Source organism: Vanessa cardui, chromosome 4 (genome assembly GCF_905220365.1).
Source record: "Vanessa cardui chromosome 4, ilVanCard2.1, whole genome shotgun sequence".
NCBI classification, from domain to species: Eukaryota; Metazoa; Arthropoda; class Insecta; order Lepidoptera; family Nymphalidae; genus Vanessa; species Vanessa cardui.
In genome coordinates this window covers 12,581,170-12,590,819 of record NC_061126.1, presented here as the reverse complement: position 1 = coordinate 12,590,819, position 9,650 = coordinate 12,581,170, and the positions used below count along the sequence as shown (strand labels likewise).

Here is a 9,650-nt window from a genome sequence, read left to right as displayed (position 1 = left end):
AACACACAATATTTTTGAAGAAAAAAAATCGCTATAATATCCGTACAATAATCGTAATAAACAAATGCAGTTGAAAGAAAATGTTCTTTGTAATTTTTCAGTCGTATCCTTAGTGCACATTTTTATTTTGTAACTCGCTCAGAACTGATGTGACGGTTACCAAGCTCAACAAAATTTTATTTAACATCCATTTGTTAGAACTCGTATCGATTTGCTTGACAATACTCATTTCGTAAATTGATTTTTTATGTTTTAACGCACTACAAATAATTAGTGTAATATTTATGAGAAATATGGTTAATATAGTAAATCTATCTTACTGTTACAAAATAGTTTATGTCTTAAAAATAGAATCATAAAATGTAAAGTGATTCTAACCAATTGGAACCAATGAGATCCAAAGCAGTTTTTAAATTATAATACATATACTGTTTTGTGTACGTCAAATTAATAATTAAGTACAATCACTTCAATAATTGGCACTGTAATCTAAATTAACCAATTTGTATAAAGATATTGAAGGGATTTTAATATGATTAATATGACATCAATCACGGAATTGTCTGTGTAATAAAAAGTTAATTTATAGTCTTACTGTAACATTAACATTACACAATTAATCATGAATTTTATCAAGAGATAAGTTATATCTGTTATTGTAGATTAGCATAACTAACTTACCATATTGAATATAATCATAATACTTAATACTAAAAGTGGATAATTCCTCATAAAAATAGTCGAGAAAATTATAAGTAAAACATCAAATTCAGATAAGACAACTATAAGTATTTCGGTATATCTCTTACGATCTAGGACTCCTATTAAAAATAGGAGATAATATGTAACTATGATTGTTGAAGCATTGCCTTTCAAAGAAACGTTAAGTACACGATCCTTGGAGATATTTAACGATAGTTTTTTAAATAACTTCATTAAGGGAGTCCGACAGCCACTAGTTCTAGCTAGCTAGCTCACATCACTTCTGATCACATCACTTCTGACCAGGTCTTTCCTTGTCCACAAAGCGGAGTTTCTCTCTATCAAACCTATTTTGTTCGAAATGCTAAGAAGGTTTGGATATTTGTGAGTGATGAAACCGTGCCCGAGGATGTCCTACACTACGTTTGCCGACACGCGGTCTCTACTATTGAACACGTTTTTCCCAAAGGTTATCGGTTCTGCCACAAATATCGCAAGGCTACACCACTCCAGCCTACTAATCCGTTGGGCTATGTCGATAACTTAGGTTATTTGACGTATCGTCTCATTTCTGATGCGATCCCGCAGAAGAACGCTGAGCATAGCCCTTTTAGCATTCTGAGCGACTTTCAACTGGTGGACTAGCTTTGCCGTGAGTGTCCTAGCTTCAACTCTGTATGTCATGCCGAGGAGGACGCACTGGTTGAAGACTTTCCTCGTAAGGCGCTGTGGGATCAAAGATGTAAAAATTTGACGTAACTTTCCAAACGCTACCCAACCTAGCTGAATTCTTCTAATCACCTCGTCCACAATGTTGTTTCCACCCTATGCAAAGTCTGTTCGAGGTAGACATATTTTTGTACAACTTCGAGGACGGTACCGTGTATCGCAATCGTTTCCAGTAGAAGATGTTAATTGAACATGATCTTGGTTTTATCCAAGTTCACCCGTTGACCGATGCGCATAGAAGAAACAGCCAGCAGGTTCCGCATCTGTTGTAGGTCCTGCAGAGTTTCTGCCATGACGACGATTTCGACTGAAAATCTCAAGTGAGAGATGAATTTGCCATTTATGTTGATGCCACGTCCTTTCCAGTTCACCGTCTTAAACATATCTTCGTTTGCATTAGTGAACAATTTGAGGGAAATAACATCCCCTTGTCTCACTCCTCGATGCAATGGTATGGAATTTGTTTGTTGATTCTGTACTTGGATGGATATAGTGGCGACTTTGTAGAGACATCTCATCGATTGGATGTATCGCCAATCAACTTGGCAACATTGGCTTGACTCCAGAAAAGCCCTGATTTCAACTAAATCAAAGGCCTTCTCATAGTCCACATGCAAGACACAGCGGCCGATTATACTCTTGGAACTTTTGTATATTCTGCCGCACTGTGTAGATGTGGTCTATGGTAGCGTATCCGGGCCGAAACCCTGCCTGGCCTGTTCCGGTGGTTGGAATTCGTCGAATCTTCGCGCAAGACGGTTACTGATCGCTCTTCAAAACAGCTTATAGACGTGACATTTTTGAAGAACAGAAAAACCACACTCCTACTCTACGCATCCGGAGTTTTCCCTTCGAAGAGAACAGAGTTAAAAAGCTTCTGGAGTTCCCTGAGTACCAATTTATCTCCTGCTTTTGATAACTCTGTAGTAATGCCGTCCTCTCTAAGAGATTTTCCATTTTTAAGCTGTTTAACAGCAATCTCGATTTCGCCCATACTGAATTTAGGCAGGTCTTCTGAGAGGCGTGTTGATGTAGCTATAGAATCTTCAATTTCCGGATGTGGTCAAGATGCATGCACTGCATGCCATAATATCGAACTACATTTTAGAGGTTCTGGTTTACGTCTGTTGTGGTTTCTACGACAGAGAATCGGTTCTCCAGGTTTGACTGGAACGTTTCAGATCTCGCAATGCTTTGCAGCAGCTTTGGTCGGAGCATGGACTGATGAAAGACGGACGCGCACGGCGTTTAAATTGATATTCAGAGAACCTCGCAAAAGTCGGTGATCACTACCGGTATTGAACCTGTTGATTACTGAGACGTCTCTAAATATGTGCCTCTTTCTAAAGTCTATTTCAAATTTGGTCACGTGGCTTTGCCACGTCCACTTTCTTTGGGGCTGTTTCTTGAAGAAGGGGTTAATCAATAAGAGCCCCTCCTAAAAATATGGAAGTTGACAAACATTTGACCCCTATGATTATATGCATGACAAGTTTTTTTTTTTAATTTACATTAATAATTAAGTTTTATAATGTAGGATCCTAACCATATTTTTATTTACTGGTAGTTAAATATTATCTTGTTGTTTATTGTGTGTTGAATTTTTTTAACCATTTTTGCATATTTGAAAACGTCATAAGTTTATTACTATTTTACCAAAGTCAAGAGAAAATTAACCAGATTTATGGATAAAAATATTAATGGATTCAACTTTATAGTTGTGTCTCCATACATATGTGATACCCATAATGGTTACAGCTAGTCATTTCTAAATTGTGGCATCTATTCATTTATTATAAACAACAAGTTATTATAATGGTACTGAATTAATATTGTAATATAAAAATATTACTATATTCATACAGTATAGGAAACGCAAAAATTTGCCAAAAATAATACTTTTGATATTGCAAAGTCTTATTTATTATTCTTATAAAAACATTTAAGAACGCAAAATAACATAATTACAATAAAATATATATTATGAACTGTTCAAAGATGTTAAAATACTTGCAACAAACTTAACAGTATTGACTATCTTTTATGAAATGGGGGGTGGATAGAAGGAATATATAAACATATATATATAATAAGGATAGGAGGAAAGTGTTATTACCTCCCACGGACATTTGTAACGCCGCAGGGCTTGCAGGTGCAAAGCCGGTGGGAAATGTACTGCTATAAATTGGTAATATAGATGAAATTTAATATTCTTATGAAAAGTTCAATGGTGAAATTCAGTGGCCACGGTTAATGAAGCAGTTTCCCCGAGAACGATACCGTAGAAGATAAGACGTTAGGGATAGAAGATAAGGAAGTACATTATATATGAATATGTAATCAGTGGAATTGAAGTTACTGGTAACAGAGAGCTCCCTGTATACAACTGATTTGTTAAAAAAAATAGAATTTAAAAAACTTAAACTGTTATCCTCATAGTGCATTCAATTTGAAATAAATAGCCGAGGAGTCTAATATCTTTGACAAACATAAAATATATATAATGTTCAATGCGGGCCCGTAGATATACTTTGTAAAGATGACTTGGAATTTCCTAAATAATGCTAATGTCTCTGTTCCTATATGTATAATGAATAGTATTATATTATTGATTGTAAATATTTAATCGTATCTAAAATTCAATAGAACAATAATATACGTTGTAGATAGCTCTATTAGTCCTGTGACTAAATTCATATTGATGTGAAATAAGTGCCAAATCATGTACTTTGGCGGTCGCGTCATAACATATTCCAAAACTTCAATGATCACTGCATGATAGTTTTCATCTGAAAAAAAATCATAAAGTAAAAAATTAATTTTGAAGCAAAATTAGTAGTGGGATGGCATGATGTTCAACTCAGTCTGACGTCACCAGGACATAAAAGTTCAATATCTATGCTTTATAAGGAATTCCTAGGCAAACATTCAATATTATATATTATAGTATATGTATGTCAGGAAGTTATTTTAAATTGTATTAAGCGTAGGCTACTTTTCCGACGTGTCATTTGTTTGATTTATCATACTTCAACTTTTTCTAAACGGAATTATTCAATCATTATATTAGGTATACGCTACGCTATACAGCTTGAAATGTCTGTGACAAAAATTATGATTTAAAATTTTTTTGGAGTCCAACCAAAACAGTAATAGCTGTAGTCGATATGTATACAGGGGGATTTAGAGCTTTGAGGTAGTCATTTAGCAGATGATTGCCGAGTTTACTTATCATGTTGACGTGCTCTTCACCCGGACTAAAGGACCGCTGGGAAGATTGATTTAAAAATGAACTTATCACTGTTCCGCCTAGCAACATGGGCTTTGCATTAATCGTTATCTCACCAATAAGCTTTTCACTAAACCTTTTTATTATATTCATTAAGAATTACCTTTAACTGCAATCACAATTACCTGTACATGTTAGCAAAATATTTCCACAAGTTTCTTTAACTTTATCATATTCATTTAAAATCATCTCCGCTATCAGAGCTGTTGATACCATCAAAATCGTAGCTATTAATGCTTCGGTCACAAAATTTAAAACCAGCCATTTAGACCTCTGGAATTAAAATTATTTTTGTACGTACATATATTTACTTTTATTATTCCGACGATCAGCGTCCTAAGATATTAAAATAAATTATTATTCCGATTGTCAGTGTCTTTAGTAAAAAAAATTGTATCAGACAAAGTACAAACGATCATCACTTACGCTAGATACATAATTTACAACTCCTTCATCTATGCAGATTATTATTTTGGCGAATGTAAAAATCAAACCGATAAACATCTGAAAGGAATCAAGTCAGTTATTAATTACATTACTATTAATTTCTTTAATTTATTATTACAATTTAATTAATTAATTGGTACGGACGTCAGCGGGTGCCACGAAACCGATAGCGGTCACAGAAGGTGTACACTAAGGCTCTGTGCTCAGTCCCTTTTTGTTTTTCTTGGTTTTGGACTCACTTACCGAGATAGCGCAGAATTCAACGATATGGACCTCTATTTACGCAGACGATGTAGCCATTTGCAAGGAGAGCCGAGAAGAGTTACAACAGGCACTCAAACTCTGGAAACACCAGTTACAGACCGGTGGCCTAACGCTGAGTGTTGCAAAAACCCAGTTCATGTCTTTCAATCAAACAGACATTACTAACAACAGTCCGATTTACATCGATGGACAACCAGTCACCATGTGCAATGAATATAAGTATATATACTCCCCGTATGTTGCAAAATTCTGGGATCTTGGAATGCAACATTCAGCACCGGATAGCCGCAGCATGGCTCAAATGGCTAGAAGTGACTGGTACTGGTGAGTACGTGCGAGGAAGCATGGGCGTACGCGACATTGCTGACAAGATACAGGAGAGTAGGCTGCGATAGTATGGGCACGTGAGATGGGAGGCCCCCGACTACGCAGCTACGGTAATTTAGCATTACAACTTTCCATCCCTGGTAGATCCATAGGCAGACCCAAAACAAGTTGGAAAGGTGTGGTGTTGAAGGACATGAAGATGTGCCAGCTGTCCGACGATGATGTTAAGGATAGAGCGAAGAGGAGAGTTAAAACGAGGAAAGCTGACACCATGTGGGATATATAGCTAGGAAAAGAGAGAGAGAGAATTTCTTTAATTAACAAATGTGAAACAGCTTTTCAATTTCAATTGGTATAAAAACAAAAATATAGACATTGTTACAAAACGTAGTTTATAGTTTTATGATGCTTCTAGAATCTTGTTTTATAAAAACATTTTTTTTTATGGTATTGGTTGGCGAACGAGCATATGGGCCACCTGATGGTAAATGGTCACCATTACCCATAGATAATGACGCTGTAAGAAATATTAACTATTCCTTACATCGCCAATGTGCCACCAACCTTGAGAGCTAAGATGTTATGTCCCTTGTGCCTGCAGTTACTCTGGCTCTCTCACTCTTCAGACCGGAACACGACAATACTTAGTACTGTTATTTGGCGGTAGAATAACTGATGAGTGGGTAGTACCTACCTAGACGGATTTGCACAAAACCCTACCACCAAGTAAAAACAATTAGTCAAAACAATTAGTCCAATTTATAAAAATATTTAATGAGGAGAAGCATGTCCGACCCCGTTTAAAAAAAAAAAATGACGTCACGAGTGTCAGCATTTCGATCGGTGGTATGAAATTAAACTCAGGAAATAATCTTCTCTGATTTATTCTAATATAAGGCACTCCGATTGCCGCGACGCGGGCTCGAACAAGTCTGTCGATACCTTCGGGCGCTTGGTCTTTTATAACAAAAATAGGTGGGTAAATTTATTCACTCAACATAATACCTGTTTACAAACACTAAAATACTTCAGACTAATTTAACATTTTACAATTTACTAAAAATTATTAATTTAACAATCAAACAGTTTTAAATTATTAAAATAATCATTTCTGGACACGTGTTTTTCTTAAATTGTTTCGCGCCGACATATTAAAATAACTCCTATTATTGTCTTAGACAAGGGATGATTATTTAAAACAGATGAGAATATGTGCAATCTTACCTCAACTTTGAAATGTTTGTTATTACTGCTGAAATTGTCAAGTAAATTTTTGTACGTATGGATAAATCTTTTCAATGTAAATATTTTTTCATCGTTTGACAGATTTCGGGCATAACATTTTGTTTCCAAGTCTCTGGTTATGTGTTTCATTCTCGAGCAAAGCATTTCTAACATTGCGATTCTTATCACATGACTTAAGTGACACGTCATTATGTTTGATGATAGGATGACATTCCAAGTTTCAAAAAATGTTTTTTCATGAAATACAAACAACATCTCTGATAAATATTTCATCAGAATACAACTAGCTATTATTGTGAGTGTTACTTTTACGTCTAATTTTCCTTTAAATCCGATTATTTTGTCTATGGTGTTGAAATTGGTGCAAAATTTGTAAAAGGCATCGTCTTTCGTAAACATTGAAATTACAATAACTATAAAGAAGTTTGAAATGAAAAAAACATAAAATTGTAATACTGGTAGGGGAATACCATTATACACATTCAAGAAAAAGTAACCCATCGATCCGAAAAAATATATCAAGCAATATAATCTTGCTAAAACACATAATATATTTGAAGAATAAAAATCGCAATAATATCCGTGCAATAATCGTAGTATACAAATACAGTTGAAAGAAAATGTTCTTTGCAATTTATCAGTTGTATATTTATTGCAAATTTTCATTTTGTAACTCGCCCAGAACTCAGGTGACCGCTACAGACCACGACAAAATTTCATTTCATATTTATTTGTTAGAACTCATATCGATTTGTTTGATAATATTAATTTCGTTAATGGTTTTTTTTATTTGTTAATGCACCTCAAATAATTAGTGTTATATTTATGAGCTATAAATAAATAGATCTAAAATTCAATAAGTAATTAATATCTTTAAAAATAAAATCAGAAAATGTAAAGTGATTCTAACCAATTGAAACCAATGAGATCCCAAGTAGTTACTACTAATAAAGAATTTTTTTTTTGACAAACCTTGTGATGGTCACTCATACATAGTAATATTGATAATATTGCTTAAATGATAAATATTTTGTGTACGTTAAATTCGTATTTAAATAGAAGCACTTCAATAAATTGAGTTGTTATCTAAATTATCCAATTTGTATAAAGATTTTGAAGGGGTTTTATTATTATTATTATAACATCAATCATCGACTTGCCTGTCAAATAAAATGGTAATTTATGGTTTTACTGTAGCATTATCATTACATAATTAATCATTAATTTTGTCAAGAGATATGCTATATCTGTTATTGTAGATTAGCTAAACGGACTAACCGTATCGAATATAAGCATATTACTTAATACTCTTGCCTAGAGGATCGGAGTTGCGATTCAATGGGGAAATGCTGCTAGCATTCTTATCAACATTGCACGCGGTCTAGATTTATACTTACTTATATTTAATGTTATCTATTCTTATGTCATTAAAGTTTAAATTGATCGTATAAGTAATAAATACTAAAAGTGGATAAGTCATCATAAGAAGTAGTTGACCAAGTTAAAAAGAAAACGTCGAATTCAGCTTAAGACATGACAACAATGAGTATATCAGTAAGTATATCTCATACGATCCGGGACTCTTGATAGGGGACAATATGTTACCACGATTGCTTAAGCATTGCCTTTCCAATTTCTTGATAGAAAGATAGATAGCAAAGAAGGTACACCATCCTTGGAGATGTTTGTCGATATTTTTACATGAGTCCATTGAGGGAGTCCGATAGCCTTATTAAGTAACAGTCTATAAATTTCCTACTGCTGGGCTAAAGCCTCCGCTCCCATTGAGAAGATGGCATGAAACATATTCCACGACGCTGTTCCAATGCGGTTGGTGGAATGCACATGTGGCGGTGTTTTCCTTCACCGTCGACCACGAGATGAATTATAAACACTAATTATGTACATGAATATTCAGTAGTGATTACCTTGGCTTGAATCCGCAATCATCGGTTAAGATGCACTCGTTCTAACCGTTAGACCATCTCAGCTCTTGGTTCGGTGAAACCATCGAATGAGTTTTGGAAATGATTGATGAAAGATTGCATTGTTTTGACATAAATAATCTTGTTAGAATTTTAGACATATTTTAACATAAAAATACACAATTGGTTTTGTCGAGTAGATTGTATTAATATTATTTTATAATGTAACAGTCTGCTATCATGATAAAAGATTTATGCTCATGAGTCTTATGTAGATAAGTACCACCTAAGCATAATGTGCAAGTTATTCTTCTTCTGTTTTCAATTTGACGTTTTTCAATAATAGCGAATATAATATTCAAGAATTGTGTAAAGTTTGGGTTGAGAGCTGTTAATTGTAAGGGTCTCGAGTAGCTTAAAAGGATTGACAATTTGACGGCACAGAACCCCATAATATTTAGTTTGACTTGTTACCGGTTCATAATTATCATATCTAATTAAAAATTAATTCCTACAGAAATAAGGCATACACAGTATTATATTGTATCAAGTACTAATGGATATTTATTATTAAAATGAAAAAAAAGGTAAAGTCATACATAATTACTTCAAAACAAACTTGTTTGTTGAAAATATTCTTAATATTGAATCTTTATGATCTTACTGTAAATTCTAGTAACTTTAGTGGATCATATTCAGTTATTACCGAGTTATGACTTCCA

General features: G+C 34.1%; 1 pseudogene; it reads right to left on the bottom strand.

Moving 5' to 3' along the window:
* Positions 1–1,245: 1,245 nt before the first annotated feature.
* Positions 1,246–3,178, bottom strand: LOC124544245 (annotated as a pseudogene).
* Between the last annotated feature and the right edge of the window lie 6,472 nt (positions 3,179–9,650).